The sequence below is a fragment of the Salvelinus namaycush genome, chromosome 14 (assembly GCF_016432855.1).
Source record: "Salvelinus namaycush isolate Seneca chromosome 14, SaNama_1.0, whole genome shotgun sequence".
Classification (NCBI taxonomy): domain Eukaryota; kingdom Metazoa; phylum Chordata; class Actinopteri; order Salmoniformes; family Salmonidae; genus Salvelinus; species Salvelinus namaycush.
In genome coordinates, this window is record NC_052320.1 from 40,226,488 (window position 1) to 40,245,659 (window position 19,172).

At 42.0% G+C, this 19,172-nt stretch overlaps 1 protein-coding gene across 1 annotated transcript in view; it reads right to left on the reverse strand.

Annotated features, from left to right (window-relative positions):
- The window catches only part of LOC120059514 (plexin-D1-like), a 100,012-nt gene that overhangs the window by 31,903 nt on the left and 48,937 nt on the right, over positions 1-19,172 (reverse strand). The window lies entirely within an intron of this gene.

A 19,172-nucleotide genomic window follows, 5' to 3' on the forward strand; every position in this document is an offset into this window, starting at 1 on the left:
TGGCTATTAACAATGGAAGGAGTGCTTCAGCAAGAAGTTGCTTCTAAAAGTGGATGCTGCCCCTTCCATCATTGTGGCTTTTAAAGCATCTCAAACATTCTGTGGCTCCGGGGGAGTTTTCTATACAGCCTGCCAAGTGCAGGCTAAACTGAAATGTGGGGCTTCGGCCATGGATACGGACGCGTATCTGATGGAATTTCGGTGAAGCCCCAGAGACGTGCTTTTTGGGAGGGCTTGATAGAAGAACTTGCTCAATAGGAAAGCACATTTTTTTATTTTAGGATCAATGTTGTCACAGTTGCTTCTTGATGAAGAGGCAGCTGCTAACATTAGCTTGCTATAGCTAGCTATAATCTTCTGAATGAATTTGTGTCTATTTCATTCTAGCTCGCACAATAAGTGAGCTAGATTTGTTTGTGTGCTGCCATATGTCAATAACATAGCTTGTTTGTCACTGGTATGGGCTAGTAAATATCCTAAACCTAGCATGCTAGATGGCAAGCTAAAACCGGGTAGAGAGGGAGAAGAGAATTCACTTTCTGTTTTATCTGCTGCTGTTCACTCAAATACGCATTTCCACATGTAATTGCTGAAATTGTATATTTATTCAATAAAGATTGTAATTGTGTCAAATATTGTAGAAAAATCCTCACAGCGGTTTTCCACACTAAAAAGGGATGCATCACTTACAGCTTACCATGTACAGTAGGCTACGGGCAATTTGTTTCTCTACCGTGTCATAGAAATTACGATCTTGCATTCGGGCTTTTATATGCAAGGAGCATACAGTTGAAGTCGGAAGTTTACATACACTTTCAAGCACTCCACAAATGTCTTGTTAACAAACGATAGTTTTGGCAATTCGGTTAAGACATCTACTTTGTGCATGACACAAGTAATTTTTCCAACAATTATTTACAGACAGATTATTTAATTTAAGATTCACTGTATCACAATTCCAGTGGGTCAGAAGTTTACATACACTAATTGGACTGTGCCTTTAAACAGCTTGGAAAATTCCAGAAAATTATGTCATGGATTTAGAAGCTTCTGATGGGCTAATTGACATAATTTGAGACAATTGGAGGTGTACCTGTGGATGTATTTCATGGCCTACCTTCAAACTCAGTCACTCTTCGCTTGACATCATGGGAAATTCAAAAGAAATCAGTCAAGACCTCAGAATTTTTATTTTAGACCTCCACAAGTCTTGTTCATCCTTGGGAGCAATTTCCAAACACCTGAAGGTACCACGTTCATCTGTACAAACAATAGTACGCAAGTATAAACACCATGGGACCACGCAGCCGTCATACCGCTCAGGAAAGAGACGCGTTCTGTCTCCTAGAGATGAACGTACTTTGGTGCAAAAAGTGCAAATCAATCCCAGAACAACAGCAAAGGACCTTGTGAAGAAGCTGGAGGAAACAGGTACAAAAGTATCTAAATCCACAGTAAAACGAGTCCTATATTGACATATCCTGAAAGGCCGCTCAGCAAGGAAGAAGCCACTGCTCCAAAACTGCCATAAAAAAGCCAGACTACGGTTTGCACATGGGGACAAAGATCGTACTTTTTGGAGAAATGTTATCTGGTCTGATGAAACAAAAATCAAACTCTTTGGCCATAATGACCATCGTTATGTTTGAGGAAAAAGGGGGAGGCTTGCAAGCCGAATAACACCATCCCAACAGTGAAGCAAGGGGGTGGCAGCATCATGTTGTGGGGGTGCTTTGCTGCAGGAGGGACTGGTGCACTTCACAAAATAGATGGCATCATGAGGAAGGACAATTATGTGGACATGTTGAAGCAACATCTCAAGACATCAGTCAGGAAGTTAAAGCTTGGTCGCAAATGGGTCTTCCAAATGGACAATGACCCAAAGCATCCTTCCAAAGTTGTGGCAAAACGGTTTAAGGCCAACAAAGTCAAGGTGTTGGAGTGGCCATCACAAGCCCTGACCTCAATCCCATAGAACAGTTGTGGGTAGAACTGAAAAAGGGCGTGCAGCAAGGAGGCCTACAAACCTGACTCAGTTACACCAGCTCTGTCAGGAAGAATGGGCCAAAATTCACCCAACTTATTGTGGGAAACTTGTGGAAGGCTACCCGAAACATTTGACCCAAGTTAAACAATTTAAAGGCAATGCTACCAAATACTAAATTGAGTGTACGTAAACTTCTGATCCACTGGGAATGTGATGAAAGAAATAAAAGCTGAAATAAATCATTCTCTCTACTATTATTCTGACATTTCAATAAAGTGGTGATCCTAACTGATGTAACAGTATAACTTTAGTCCGTCCCCTCACCCCGGGCGCAAACCAGGGACCCTCTGCACACATCAACAACAGTCACCCACGAAGCATCGTTACCCATCGCTCCACAAAACGCACCACCGCTAACTAGCTAGCCATTTCACATCGGTTACACTGACTTAAGACAGGGAATTTTTACTAGGATTAAATGTCAGGAATTGTAAAAAACGGAGTATAAATGTATTTGGCTAACACGGAACCCAAACCGGCTGCGCGCGTGCGCCATCGTGCGCTATCGTGCATAAATGTATCTTGTCCCCCTACACCAAACGCGATCACGACACGCAGGTTAAAATATCAAAACAAACTCTGAACCAATGACATTAATTTGGGGACAGGTCGAAAAGCATTAAACATGTATAACCAACGAGGAGATGGGAGAGGCAGGACTTGCAGCGTGATCTGAAATATGAATGACTTCTATTTTACATGCTGACCAGACCGGACACGCCGCGTGCGCCAGCATTGCAAAATAACATTTGTAATCCACGTTATTCAATTATTGCACCCACACTGCTCGCGCACGCCAACAAGCATATACGTTGCCAAGGGCTAACATGCTGACCAGACCGGACACATCACGTGCGCGAGCTTTGCTTTTTTTTTTTTTTTATCCATGTTTTTCTATTATTTCACCCACACTGCTCACGCGCGCCAACGAGCATCTGCGATGCCAAGGGCTAAAATAGAAGTCATACCTATTTCTGACGCAGATCGCGCTGCAAGTCCTACCTCTCCCATCTCCTCATTGGTTTATAGAAGCAGGTACTCACGTGCCATCTCCTCATTGGTTATACCCACGTGGGTGATTGAAAGACGAAATGTTTTGCCGGTCGTCGTGGTAATACTATGAAAGTGTAGATGCCAATCACCATATAAGTTCAAAGATGAAAAGGCCTGGAAGGTGGAGAGATGACTAGAAACGATTCAGTTGGCTGTTTTATGTGTGGATTAATTGTCGGAGTAGAGGACCTTGTGCATTTCAGGTAAAATAACAACTCAATGTTTATATCCCAGGACAAATTAGCTAGCAACAGCAAGCTAGCTAAATAGGACAAATTAGCTAGCATGTGCAAGCTAACTAGCTAAATTGCCATACATGTTTAATGCTTTTCGATCTGTCCTCAAATCAATGTTATTGGTTCAGAGTTTGTTTTGATATTTTAACCTGCGTGTCGTGATCGCGTTTGGTGTGGGTGGACAAAATACATTTATGCACGATGGTGCACGATGGCGCACGCGCGCAGCCAGTTTTGGTTCCGTGTTAGCCCTTGGCAACGCAGACGCTCATTGGCGCGCGCGAGCAGTGTGGGTGCAATAATTGAATAACATGGATTTCTAAATTTATTTTGTGACACTCACGCACGTGATGTCTGGTCAGGTCAGCATGTGAGGTGTGTGTAAACTTCCGACTTCAACTGTAAATTGTACAACTGTAAACTAGCAAATAATTGTTCAAGTTCGATCCCACGTATATTAATATACAGCACCAACTACATAAATATCTGATAGGGTCCATTATCTGCTACCTGTATTTAACCCTCTGTTCCCCCCATGTCTGTGTGTGAAATTGTTTGTTGTAAAGTGTTTGTGCACTCTGACTGGTTCGCGACAGGTTATTTTGTACCCATATTTTGTTGTTCTGGGTGCCGTTGGTTTTGCACATTAAACTGCTCCGGTTATTACCCAGTTCTGCTCTCCTGCGCCTGACTTCCCTACAGCTAGTCACGCACATCTTACATTCCTTCTCCTAACTATCTACGTGCTCTCCTCCTCTCACCTATTCCCTTCGCTTGTGGACTTCAGTGCACAATTTTGGTGTTTGGTATTTTATTAGGATCCCCATTAGCTGTTGCGAAAGCAGCAGCTACTCTTCCTGGGGTCCACACAAAACATGAAATAACACAGAAAAGTAATAGACAAGAACAGCTCAAGGACAGAACTACATCAATTTAAAAGTAGCCTACATATCAATACATACAAACTATGTCAAATAGGGCACAGGCGTTGTGCCGTGAAGTGTTTGCTGTTAATTTGAGCAATATGAGAAGGAAGGGAGTTCCATGCAATAATGGCTCTATATAATACTGTATGCATTCTTGAATTTGTTCTGGATTTGGGGACTGTGAAAAGACCCCTGGTGGCATGTCTTCTGGGGTAAGTGTGTGTGTGTGTCAAAGCTGTATGTCAGTTGACTATGCAAACAATTTGGAATTTTCAACAAATGTTTCTTATAAAAAGAAGTGATACAGTCAGTCTCTGCTCAGCTCTTAGCCAAGAGAGACTGGCATGCATAGTATTTATATCAGCCCTCTGATATATCAGCCCTCTGATTCTGGGCCAGCTGCAGCTTCACTAGGTCTTACCTTGCAGCACTCGGCCACACGTCTGGACAATAATCAAGATAAGACAAAACTAGAGCCTGCAGGACTTGCTTTTTGGAGTGTGATGTCAAAAAAGCAGAGCATCTCTTTATTACGGATGGACCTCTCCCCATCTTTACAACCATTGAATGTATATGTTTTGACCAGGACAGTTTACAATCTAAGGTAACGCCAAGTAATTTAGTCTCCTCAACTTGTTCAACAGCCACTCCATTCATTACCAGATTCAGCTGAGGTCTAGAACTTAGGGAATGATTTGTACCAAATACAATGCTCTTAGTTTAAAGAGATATTCAGGACCAGTTTATTACCTCAACTCACCTGTACCGGGCGGCAAGGAAAGGTTGCTAGATCGAATCCCCAAGCTGACATGGTAAAAATCTGTTGTTCTGCCCCTGAACAAGGCAGTTAACCCACTGTTCCTAGGACGTCATTGTAAATAAGAATTTGTTCTTAACTGACTTGCCTAGTTAAATAAAGGTTAAATAAAAAAATTATAAATACACTCGCACACTGACTCAGTACCGGTGCCCCCTGTATATAGCCTTGTTATTGTGTTACTTTTTATTTTAGTCTACTTGGTAAATGTTTTCATGTGACAAATAAAGTTTGATTTGACTACAATCATGCAGTACAGCGTAGAGTCAGAAAGCAGTTTAGCAGTTACACCGGCAGGCCTCGGTGGCAATAAATGAATACAACCAAAAGCTTACCTTGACTTGGAAGAGTTCCAGTGTTGGATGGCCATAGCCAGCTAGCTAACATAGCATCCCTCTCTGTTTGAGACGGGTGTTTGAGTAGGCTAAACTAGCTAGCTGTACTCACAAATGAAAGTGAAAAAATCAATACTCCTTAATTTTGGAAGATTTATTTTTCTTTAAACTGTTCAACTATTGTATTTCTCTGTCTTTGAGTCCACTACTCAGCACATTGTATGCACTGCAGTGCTAGCTAGCAGTAGCTTATGCTTTCAGTACTAGATTAATTCTCTGATCCTTTGATTGGGTGGACAACATGTCAGCTCATGCTGCAAGAGCTCTGATAGGTTGGAGGACGTCCTCCAGAAGTTGTCATAATTACTGTGTAAGTCTATGGAAGGTGTTGAGAACCATGAGCCTTCTAGGTTTTGTATTGAAGTGTACCCAGAGGAGGACAGAAGCTAGCTGTCCTCCAGATACACCATGGTGCTACCCTACAGAGTGCTGCTGAGGCTACTGTAGAGCTTCATTGCAAAACAGTGTGTTTTAATCCATTTTTATTTTTATGAAATTCACTGAGGAGGATGGTCCTCCCGTTTCTACTCTGAGGAGCTGGACTTTAATAACACCACAATTTATTTTGGATTAACTTTTTACAAATCTAATCACAGATAGAACACATGAAAATTAATTTCCTTAAGTAATATCCAAATGAACACATTTATTTTTTATTGTGACAAATCAGTGAGATTTGATACATATGTGACACATCAGTGGGATTTGATACCTATGACCTTTGGTTTTCCATTAATGGAATTATTCCACCACACCACCAGGATGGAGCTAGCATGCCAATGTTGTTTTACGCACACAAAGCTGTTCATTTTAGTCTATTCAAACAGACCCCATTTCAAAGGACACAAGCACTCATTAAGATCAGTGGGCGTGGCCAACACACCCGAACACACTTAACAAGTTTGAGGATAGAGAGAGTTTTGGTGATGCTGAGAATGGAAGGTATATGTTTATTCGTTTTTTTTTTAACGTTTCTTAAGTTTTCTTTTTGTTTTTATGGAAAGTTGTTTTTATGAACAATTTGAGAACATGACTTTAATTAGAACCATGAGGAAACCTGTATGAAACGTTATGCTGAAGTACTGAAATTCCCACTGAAGAACATTGTTTCTTAACGTTCTCTGAACTATTTGAGAGCGTTCCCAATGTCAACCAGTTGGAGAACGTTCCTAGGACATTACCAACATTATTATAGCCAAGTTTGAACTTTTAGGAAACGTTCTGTTAAAGTAATGAAAATACCAAGAAAATACAATTTTTTTGTCCTTAAATGTACTGAGTATATTCCAAAGCCACAAAACTATCCTGCACCATTCCCAGAAAGTTGTGGGAAAGTTGTATGCAAAATAATCATAGGACAACCACACTCTCACCAAGCTCTAAGAAACATATGGTTTTCAGAACATGATGTGCTTGTTGGGATTGCTCTTCAGCTCAAGATTCAGATATAATTGAGACAGACTCAGCTTGGGATCAGGTTTCATATAGAGGGCTCGTCAGTCTGTACCTCTCTGAGCTACAGCCCTGTATCTGTGCTAGTTGAGTGCAACCTGAATAGTTCTTCCAGGACTCAAGTGAGACTAAGAGAGAGCTACAAGGAGGAAAGACGGAGAGGTAGATGGAAAGGAGTGGGGCAGATATTGAGCTAAGAGAGTTAGAGTGAATATGGGGGAGAGGTGATAGGGTAGTGTGTGAAGGTGAGAGAGACAGCAATCTTCAGCGATGGAGCCAGCCTCTACTCCCAATCCTCCAGTAGCCTATTTTCCCTACATACCTCCGTCCCATTTACTCCTGTGACGCTCAGAAGCATGCTCTCTTTCACAGATCATTTCAACCCTGGCCTTTCTTCTCCCAGTGCTTCTCTCAGGAGCCATGGAGAGGACGGCAAGAGTATTTACCACTTCCATCACCAAGGAAAAACAACAACAGAGATAGCCATCTCTGGCTCCCAGGCAAAAGCAATCTACCATCAACTCATAGTGTAGCATAGCTAGCTTAGTGTGGTCTAGAGTGGAAACAATGATGAAGGATGAAGTTGCTCCTAGAGGCTGATCTGAGGTCAGCTTTGTTTTTTTCCCCATTCTAGTTTAGGGAATTGGGGGTGGGAAAGTTGGTCCTAGATCTGTGTTTAAGGGAACGTCTATCCAGCAGGTCCAGAGGTCCCTGTCACCTTGGCAAATCAAATCAAATCCAATTTTATTTGTCACATACACATGGTTAGCAGATGTTAATGCGAGTGTAGCGAAATGCTTGTGCTTCTAGTTCCGACAATGCAGTAATAACCAACAAGTAATCTAACCTAACAATTCCACAACTACTACCTTATACACACAAGTGTAAAGGGATAAAGAATATGTACATAAAGATATATGAATGAGTGATGGTACAGAACGGCATAGGCAAGATGCAGTAGATGGTATAGAGTACAGTATATACATATGAGATGAGTAATGTAGGGTATGTAAACATAAAGTGGCATAGTTTAAAGTGGCTAGTGATACATGTATTACATAAAGATGGCAAGATGCAGTAGATGATATAGAGTACAGTATATACATATACATATGAGATGAGTAATGTAGGGTATGTAAACATTATATTAAGTGGCATTGTTTAAAGTGGCTAGTGGTACATTTTTACATAATTTCCATCAATTCCCATTATTAAAGTGGCTGGAGTTGAGTCAGTATGTTGGCAGCGGCCACTAAATGTTAGTGGTGGCTGTTTAACAGTCTGATGGCCTTGAGATAGAAGCTGTTTTTCAGTCTCTCGGTCCCTGCTTTGATGCACCTGTACTGACCTCGCCTTCTGGATGATAGCGGGGTGAACAGGCAGTGGCTTGGGTGGTTGTTGTCCTTGATGATCTTTATGGCCTTCCTGTGACATCGGGTGGTGTAGGTGTCCTGGAGGGCAGGTAGTTTGCCCCCGGTGATGCGTTGTGCAGACCTCACTACCCTCTGGAGAGCCTTACGGTTGTGGGCGGAGCAGTTGCCGTACCAGGCGGTGATACAGCCCGACAGGCTGCTCTCGATTGTGCATCTGTAGAAGTTTGTGAGTGCTTTTGGTGACAAGCCGAATTTCTTCAGCCTCCTGAGGTTGAAGAGGCGCTGCTGCGCCTTGTTCACAACGCTGTCTGTGTGGGTGGACCAATTCAGTTTGTCCGTGATGTGTACACCGAGGAACTTAAAACTTTCCACCTTCTCCACTACTGTCCCGTCGATGTGGATAGGGGGGTGCTCCCTCTGCTGTTTCCTGAAGTCCACAATCATCTCCTTTGTTTTGTTGACGTTGAGTGTGAGGTTATTTTCCTGACACCACACTCCGAGGGCCCTCACCTCCTCCCTGTAGGCCGTCTCGTCGTTGTTGGTAATCAAGCCTACCACTGTAGTGTCGTCCGCAAACTTGATGATTGAGTTGGAGGCGTGCATGGCCACGCAGTCGTGGGTGAACAGGGAGTACAGGAGAGGGCTCAGAACGCACCCTTGTGGGGCCCCGGTGTTGAGGATCAGCGGGGTGGAGATGTTGTTACCTACCCTCACCACCTGGGGGCGGCCCGTCAGGAAGTCCAGGACCCAGTTGCACAGGGCGGGGTCGAGACCAAGGGTCTCGAGCTTGATGACGAGTTTGGAGGGTACTATGGTGTTAAATGCTGAGCTGTAGTCGATGAACAGCATTCTCACATAGGTATTCCTCTTGTCCAGATGGGTTAGGGCAGTGTGCAGTGTGGTTGCGATTGCGTCGTCTGTGGACCTATTGGGTCGGTAAGCAAATTGGAGTGGGTCTAGGGTGTCAGGTAGGGTGGAGGTGATATGGTCCATGACTAGTCTCTCAAAGCACTTCATGATGACGGAAGTGAGTGCTACGGGGCGGTAGTCGTTTAGCTCAGTTACCTTAGCTTTCTTGGGAACAGGAACAATGGTGGCCCTCTTGAAGCATGTGGGAACAGCAGACTGGGATAAGGATTGATTGAATATGTCCTTAAACACACCAGCCAGCTGGTCTGCGCATGCTCTGAGGACGCGGCTGGGAATGCCGTCATGCTTCGTAGAGTGACCCTTTGCCTTGGTGTCCCAAGGTTGCTGTGACCACACCGTGTGTTATTAGTCTGGCTCCAGCTTGCTGCAGCTCTATCCCCCATTTGGTCTGGGTTAGAGGGGAGGCAGAGGGTCTACCTTAAGAAAGGAATTCACGTGGACATGTGATTGACAGCTGAGACACACAAACACTGTGCTTCCGAGGTAAAGTGAGAAATGAGGACAGTGTGTAAGTTACACATACTTACAGTATATTACCATATAAAAGCAAACAGTTATAAATCCACCAAGAACCTAAATCTGTATAAGACCAAGAGTGTGATGTAAGTGTACAGTAAGTGTTTGGTTATACAAAGCTTTTGGGCTTCAAGTAGCTTATCCCAAAATGAGTTACAGTTTTAAGCTTTCAGATTAAATAGTGACAAACATGCACGCACACACGTACACACGTACACACGTACACACGTACACACACACACACACACACACACACACACACACACACACACACACACACACACACACACACACACACACACAAGCTCAACTTGGTAAGTACAGCAATTAACACTATGTATCGCTGAGCATCTCACTCTCTGGTGTTAGCATGTCTGTGGTTAGTGATAGCGTTAGCTGCCATGTTGCTCATTTGCACCTCTCACTCCTCTGTGAATGAGTCTCAAGCTGAGCGGAGGACAGTACAGTACAATAACATTAGGAAACTTCCTGATCCAAAACACCTTCAACAATAAAGGATCTCTGAAGATCTCTATAATGCTATAAGTAACCCTGACAGGAAATTATGAATTGTATGATCTTCTGAACATACTAAATCATTTGGATAAAGATCCTCAAAGGATCGTGCCTCCAGATTATATCAGGGTCAGGTGTTCAGACCATACTGCAGACGTCATCTGACATTATTAGTTCAGACCCACTGTATGAGACCGTATATACTGTTGCAGTCAATCTTAACTCCCCCTCACCGATGAAGGAGGATGTGAAGACAAACACAGGAAAAGGAAAGAAACCTTACTTCTGTACTCTCCCTCCCTCTCCCACTGTATCTCTCTCTTCATATCATGAATAAACTATGCCTGTCAGTTCCTGTTTTGGGACACTGAATAAACTCCAATCAAACTAATTTGAAACAATGGGGCTTGGCATGCCACGGAACGAGAACGCGGGCTCTGGAATGACAACAACTGCCTTTGTTACCTGCAGCGTTACGGACACATAGAACACATTAGGGTCGAACGACCTCAAAAAGCACAAGAAAGAGAATTTCGATACCCACCATCTCTGATTGTTCTGCAATTGTTTCTGTAGTTACGATTAGCATTCCTGAAACATTATTTTGTTGAAATATAATTTGATTAAGCTATAAATTAAGCTATTCGGATAATATTCAATAAATTAACAGTGTGCGTTTTAGAAGACCATAACATTGAAACCATTAGAACTGCTGTAGCCTAAGAGTTTGCTTGTTCACCATGAATGGTATAACAGTAACTAATCCAGATCTTTTCGAAGGACATAAACCCCACACAAACAGTCCATTTAGTGGACACAGGTTAAACATAAAAGGAGGACAAACTGAATTGCTTTCATGGAGGACTGGCTTAAATGGAGGATGACCACACTATTTATTTAACCAATGAGACAGATCTAGCGGTTTAGAACCCAAAGCTGCAAACGACATGTTGTGATATATTTCACTTCTTATGGCTGCAGGGGCAGTATTGAGTAGCTTGGATGAAAAGGTGCCCATTGTAAACGGCCAGCTCCTCAGTCTCAGTTGCTAATATATGCATATTATTATTAGTATTGGATAGAAAACACTCTAAAGTTTCCAAAACCTTCAAAATATTGTCTGTGAGTAACACAGAACTGATATTGCAGGCGAAACCCTGAGGAAAATCCAAACAGGAAGTGGCTTCTATTTTGAAAACTCCATGTTCCATAGCCTCCCTTTGCTGGATTTAAAGGGATATGAACCAGATTTATTTTCCTATCGCTTCCTCAATGTGTCAACAGTCTTCAGACATAGTTTCAGGCTTTTATTTTGAAAAATGAACCAGAACGATAACATCTCGTCAAGTGGTCACATGAACTTTGCTCGCGCAACTGAGTTTGGACAGCCATTGTTTTTCCCTCTCCTACTGTGAAAGACATTTGCGGTTGATATATTATCGATTATATATTTTAAAAACAACCTGAGGATTGATTATAAAAAACGTTTGACATGTTTCTGTGGACATTATGGAAACTATTTGGAATTTGTCTGCGTTGTCGTGACCGCTCTTTCCTGAGGTATTTTGGATATAAAAATAATCTTTATGGAACAAAAGGAACATTTGTTGTCTAACTGGGAGTCTCGTGAGTGAAAACATACGAAGATCATCAAAGGTAAACGATTAATTTGATTGCTTTTCTGATTTTCGTGACCGAGCTACTTGATGCTAAGTGTACTTAATGTTTTGTCGAGCGATCGATAAACTTACACAAACGCTTGGATTGCTTTCGCTGTAAAGCATAATTTCAAAATCTGACACTACAGGTGGATTAACAAAAGGCTAAGCTGTGTTTTCCTATATTGCACTTGTGATTTCATGAATATAAATATTTTTTGTAATATTATTTACATTTACATTTAAGTCATTTAGCAGACGCTCTTATCCAGAGCGACTTACAAATTGGTGCATTCACCTTATGATATCCAGTGGAACAGCCACTTTACAATAGTGCATCTAAATCTTTTAAGGGGGGGGGGGGTTAGAAGGATTACTTTATCCTATCCTAGGTATTCCTTAAAGAGGTTGGGTTTCAGGTGTCTCCGGAAGGTGGTGATTGACTCCGCTTTATTATTGAATCTAGCGCTATGCTATTCAGCGGTTGTTGATGACACTTATCCCGTTAACGGGATTGCAGCCATAACAAGTTAATAGACGCAAGAAACCAGCAAAATGGCAACAAAAAAAAAGTATAGCAAGAACAGCGGCATCTAGTGTTCAAAACCTGGTACTTGCACAATACTTTTGTGAATTGGTAAGGTTGGACCCTGGTGCAGAAAAGAGACCAGACGAGGAATTAATGCTTAATGCTACAACATACAATGACATTCTGTGCTTCCAACTTTGTGGCAACAGTTTGGGGACGGCCCATTCCTGTTTTAGCATGACAATGCCCCTTTGCACAAAGCAAGGTCCATACAGAAACTGGCCTGCACTGAGCCCTGACTTCAACCCCATCGAACACATTTGGGATGATTATTTGTCATTTGATTAGACTTCTACTCAAAGAATATGCTACAATTACTGATTTCCCAACCATTTGAAAGCTGACTAAGAAGAAATGTGGCCTAGTAAGGAAAACCTTAGAGCAACAGCCCATACAACCTTTATACACAGTCACTGTAGCATACGGGGTAACAGTAAACCACGGGTGATACTGTGGGAGAACAGATACTCCCCCGTAAAAGCTGAGAACTCTGACTGACTGTTACTCTAACTAACTCCTGGTGATTCTCTGTCTGGGAAAACATGGCTGCCAAGGCATTGCATCACACTCCCACAACCACAGCCCTAGTTTCCTGCCTTACAATCACCTCTCTCCTGAGGCAGCTATTCCAGTGTGTGTGTGTGCGTTTATGAGCATGTGTGTTTGTGTCTTTGAGCTGCCCACGCATTGAGGATTTCAACACATCTAACCCCAGTCATCTCAGTGGGATACACACACAGATGGACACTCAACAGTCCATGAGTCATGACACAATGGCTGATACAGAGAGTCAAGCAGGGACACTGAGTGTGCTGACAGTGGTAACAGCTACTAGTCTGTGAGTTGTGCCTCTAAATCCTTGCTGGCGTTTGAGTAAAGGTGTATCCATGTGTGTAAGATATTATCGATTGTTTGAGTGGTAGTGTGAGTGTGTGTGTGTGTGTGTCAGTCAGACTCCTTTGTTTCCCTGCTGGGCCAGGCAAGGCAGGTTTAATCTACAGGAAGTGTTTAGGCCGACTGGGCCTCATGTGAACCGTACTTCCCGTCTGCAACTGCAGCACAGATAAAGGCAGCATTCAGAAGCGTTCAAAATGGGTTTTAACGCAGCTCTAAACACAGCGGCATAACCACAGAGGTTCAAAGTATCGGTACAAAAGAGCACGGTCACCCAGATGAATCCAAACCAACTGTTGAAACCATGTGTTCCCAATAATGAAGTTTAATGACCACAAAGAGGAGACCACAGTGAGATCTGCAACCAAATACACTTGACCCATGTGGTTGAAGTGTGGTCACATCGTGTAATGCTCTATTCTATTCCTGTGGGTGACCGCGTAGAGTTCAAACATTATGCACAGACACTCTCTCTCTCTCTCTCTCTCTCTCTCGCTCTCTCGCTCTCTCGCTCTCTCGCTCTCTCGCTCTCTCGCTCTCTCGCTCTCTCGCTCTCTCTCTCTCTCTCTCTCTCTCTCTCTCTCTCTCTCTCTCTCTCTCTCTCTCTGTGTTCCCATGCCCTCTGTCATCCCTCCAGATCAATTGTGTTGTTCCTCCATAAGGGCCAGTGTCTAAGTGGTGTGACTGTACTGTGGAGTCAGCCAGTCAGTGAGTAGTACAGTATATAGTGTGTTGTTTCAGATTGACTTGGTTTAATGAGGCTCTGTAAAAAGACTTCCCCTTCCAAAATAAACCCTCATCACGAGACAAACCACATTTATTTATATAGCCCTTCTTACATCAGCTGATATCTCAAAGTGCTGTACAGAAATCCAGCCTAAAACCTCAAACAGCAAGCAATGCAGGTGTAGAAGCACCTGCAGGGCACAGTGCCCACCCGCCCCACACCATGTGACAGGTCAAGTGACACAAAACCACTTCCTATTCTAAATGTGAGCCTAAGTCAATAATGAGCGGATGGAGAATTGTGTGTACAGTGGTTCTTCCATGGCCGTTTGTGGTAGATGGTGGCATTCTGTCATTGCACCATACTTTCACAAGGGGGAGTTAGAACGCTGATCTATCGGTAGTTTAGTTTAGTTTATTAATTCGACCATTTTATAAAACAAGTACACATAAAACTTGAAAAAGCCATAGATGCACATGAGTAAAATCATAGAGGATAACACACAATAAAGTCTGGGACTTATTTCCATTGTGGTCCTCTTGAGATAAGATGGCTAGGCAAGATCGAATGAAGTTAAACACCGTATGGCAGTGAAATAATAAAACATAAAACAAAGAAGAAGAACATCTATCTCATCATTGCAGTTACATCATAGAGGTTATTCATATGGGCACAGAAGACATCAAACGTTTATGGGTAGAGGCAACTCATTCCATTCTGAGGCTCCAGTATACAAGAAAGTACCTTTACCAGCATTAGAGGTCAACTGATTAATTGGCATGGCCGATTGCAAGTTTTCATAACAATCGGTAATAGGCATTTTTAGATGCCGATTTTGGCCGATTACATTGCATTCCAAGAGGAAACTGCGTGGCAGGCTGACCACCTGTTACGCAAGTGCAGCAAGGAGACAAGGTGAGTTGCTAGCTAGCATTAAACTTATCTTATAAAAAACAATCAATCTTCACATAATCACTAGTTAACTACACATGATTGATGATATTACTAGGTTAACTAGCTTGTCCTGCGTTGCATATAATCACTGCGGTGCCTGTTAATTTATCATCGAATCACAGCCTACTTCGCCAAACGGGTGATGATTTAACAAAAGCCCATTCGCGAAAAAAGCACAATCGTTGCACGAATGTACCTAACCATAAACATCAATGCCTTTCTTAAAATCAATACACAGACGGATATTTTTTTAAACCTGCATATTTAGTGAAAAGAAATTCATGTTAGCAGGCAATATTAACTAGGGAAATTGTGTCACTTCTTTTGCGTTCATTCAACGCAGAGTCAGGGTATATGCAACAGTTTGGGCCACCTGGCTCGTTGCGAGCTAATTTGCCAGAATTTTACATAATTATGACATAAAATTGAAGGTTGTGCAATGTAACAGCAATATTTAGACTTAGGGTTGCCACCCATTCGATAAAATACGTAACGGTTCCGTATTTCACTGAAAGAATAAACATTTTGTTTTGGAAATGATAGTTTCCGGATTTTACCATATTAATGATCAAAGGCTCGTATTTCTGTGTTTATTATATTATAATGAAGTCTATGATTTGATATTTGATAGAGCAGTCTGACTGAGCGGTGGTAGGCAGCAGCAGGCTCGTAAGCATTCATTCAAACTTTACAGCGTTTGCCAGCAGCTCTTAGCAATGCTTGAAGCACAGCGCTGTTTATGACTTACAAGCCTATCATCTCCTGAGATTAGGCTGGCAATACTAAAGTGCCTATTAGAACATCCAACAGTCAAAGGTATATGAAATACAAATGGTATAGAGAGAAATAGTCGACGCGTCATAATTCCTATAATAACTACAACCTAAAACTTCTTAACTGTGAATATTGAAGAACTGTGAATATTGAACCACCAGCTTTCACATGTTCTGAGCAAGGAACTTAAATGTTAGCTTTCTTACATGGCACATATTGCACTTTTACTTTCTTCTCCAACACTGTGTTTTTGTATTATTTAAACCAAATTGAGCATGTTTCATTATTTATTTGAGACTAAATAGATTTTATGTGTATTATATTAAGTTAAAATACAAGTGTTCATTGTTCATTCAGTATTGTTGTAATTGTCATTATTACAAATGTGTCTATATATATATATATATATCGGCCGATTAATAGGTATCGGCTTTTTTTGGTCCTCCAATAATCGGTATCAGTGTTGAAAAATCATAATCGGTCGACCTCTACCCAGCACTACTCCTGAACCTGTATAAACACAGATTAGCAACACCTAATCTGGTGCTGTGATTGTGTGCATCCCTAACACAGGGAAAGTAATCGGTTAGATATCTGGGCGCAGAACCATAAATACTCATGTAAACCAAACCTAGTCTAATCTGGGACACCCTAGCCTCAACAGGCAGCCAGTTTCTGAAAGCAGCTCCTGCCTATAAATTTAGATAAGCCCCCAAACCAGGAAGTACTAGCGTAGTCAAAATGACATTGAATTAGGGCAGTGGCTTAGCACTTTCATGGAGTCCTTATCAAACAGCTTGTACTTTCTAGCCAAAAACTTAGTCCTGGCATTAACCTTCCCTAGCACTTTATTTGCCATGCGCACACCTCCCAAGCTTCCATCAATAATACATCCCAAGTAGCTAACAGAGGATTTAGTAGTCAGCACCTCACCTAACTCCACTCTGATTTCAGAGGACCTACCTAACCTATCTCCACTCTGATTTGATCATTGACCTACTCAATTTAGGTCAATTTCGGTCTGGATCCAAAAATAATTGCCTCAGTTTTAAGTGCAGAAATAGCTTATTATCTCCAAGCCATTTGCTAATGTCAGTAAGCTCTGTGCAAGTATGCTCCCCGACATAGTTTTACTTTGTGAGACACCAGAAGTGTAGAGTCATCCGCATAAAGGAAAATAAGGCAAGAACAAGCATCTTTCATATCGTTAATATACAGTAAAAACAGTAGAGGCCCAAGCACGCTCCCCTGCGGAACATCACAACTCATTAGTTTTGCCTGAGACCGTGAACCATTAACCTCTACTACTTGCTCCCTACCTGATAAATAGGACTTTACCCAGCCTAGATGGATACTGCTTAACCCCAGTGCCTCCATTTAGGAGATTAGGAGACAGTGGTTAACTGTATCAAAGGCCTTTTGTAGGTCAAGCAGTACATTCCACAGAGATTTCCCTCATCAATCTCTTTCCTGATGAAGTCAGTCAAGTAAAGTAGACATGAATCAGTGGAGTATGTTTTTCTAAAACCCAACTGAAAATCATACATTAGACTTTGTTTGTTGACATATGAAAACATTTGCTCATGTACAACTCTCTCCAGGATCTTTGATGTTATACTGAGAATAGATACAGGCTTATAATGCCCAAGGTCAGACTTTATCCCATTCTTATACAGAGGTATAAATTTAGCCTGTTTCATGTCCCTGGGAAAGATGCCTTGTTCAAGAGACAGATTAACGATATGTGAAATACAAGGGCCAATTTTCTCAGCAGAATCTATAAGAAACCTTGCATGAATATTATCCAGGATTTAATGCTGGATTATCCAGCATTTAAGCTCTGCTAGCATACTGACTATTTTGGCTGTTGCAACCTTTGCAAAAGAAAAAGAGTTTGGCTGAACCCCTAACTCGGCATAATACTTTGTTGCTGTTTCCATACAAACCAGAACTGGTGGGCAGCTTGCTAACCAGTTTGCTGGCAACAGAAGTAAAAAAGAGTTGAATTCATTGGCAAACTATGCTTTTTCATATATCATCTCCCCCCTGATGTTCAGTCCAATAATAAAATCAGACTGCTCTTGAGAGTTCTTACATTTCTTAAAGTCCTTATTCCTTGCATGGATAGATTCTAGAATCTCATGATTAAACCAAGGGCTAGATCTCTGCTTTACCCTGACCCGTCTAATGGGAGCCATCACATTCACCACAACAAGGAATCTACATTTAAAGGCTTCCCAGGCACTGTCTACCCCTACACTATCTAGCACAGGTGACCAGTCAATTTTACCCACTTCCTCCCTAAACTTTTCTACACAGTATTTTTTGAGTCCTCTGATTTTAACAGTTTTGTGACACTTAAATACATCTTTAAAATCCTCCTTATGCAAAATGTAATAAAATGATCACTGATTCCATAGACTATTACTCCACTCTGCGATATTTGAGATTTATCAGACACCAATATTAAGTCAATCGTACTTTGCACTGTTTCACATACCCTGGTGGGATCTTTTATCATTTGGGTCAGAGCAAGTGATCTACAGAAGTGCATAAATACATTGTGGGTTGGGCTATCCTTTTTGCAGACATCAGTATTGAAATCCCCTAACAGAATGATTTTGAAAATGGCGCCGGAAGAAATGGCAGCAGTTTTACGGGCGCCCAACCAATTGTGCTATGATGTGTTTTCTTTTGCGTTATTTCTAACTTATTTTGTACATAATGTTTCTGCAACCATATCTTACGGCAAAAAAGAGCTTCTGGATATTAGGACAGTGATCAATCACCTCGGATTAGACAAAAAAAATGTCTTCAACAAGCAGGACGCACAGGACATTCTCCGAACACCCGACAAGGCCAACATCCCAGTTATTTGCAAGAGGAAGAGACGCGGGTCAGAGGACACAAAGCTGCCGTTACCGTCAATATTACTCGCCAACGTGCAATCATTGGACGAGGTACGATCACGAATATCCTACCAACGGGGCATCAAAAACTGTAATATCTTATGTTTCACGGAATCGTGGCTGAATGATGACATGGATATTCAGCTAGCGGGATATACGCTGCACCGGCAAGATAGAACAGCACACTCGGTAAGACGAGGGGGGTGTGGTCTGTGCATATTTGTAAACAACAGCTGAGGCACGAAATCTGATTTTGCTCGCGTGAAGTAGAGTATCTGGTGATAAAATGCAGACCACACCATTTGCCTAGAGAGTTTTCAGCTACACTTTTCGTGGCTGTTTATTTACAACCACAGACAGATGCTGGCACTAAAACTGCACTCCGTCAGCTGTATAAGGAAATAAG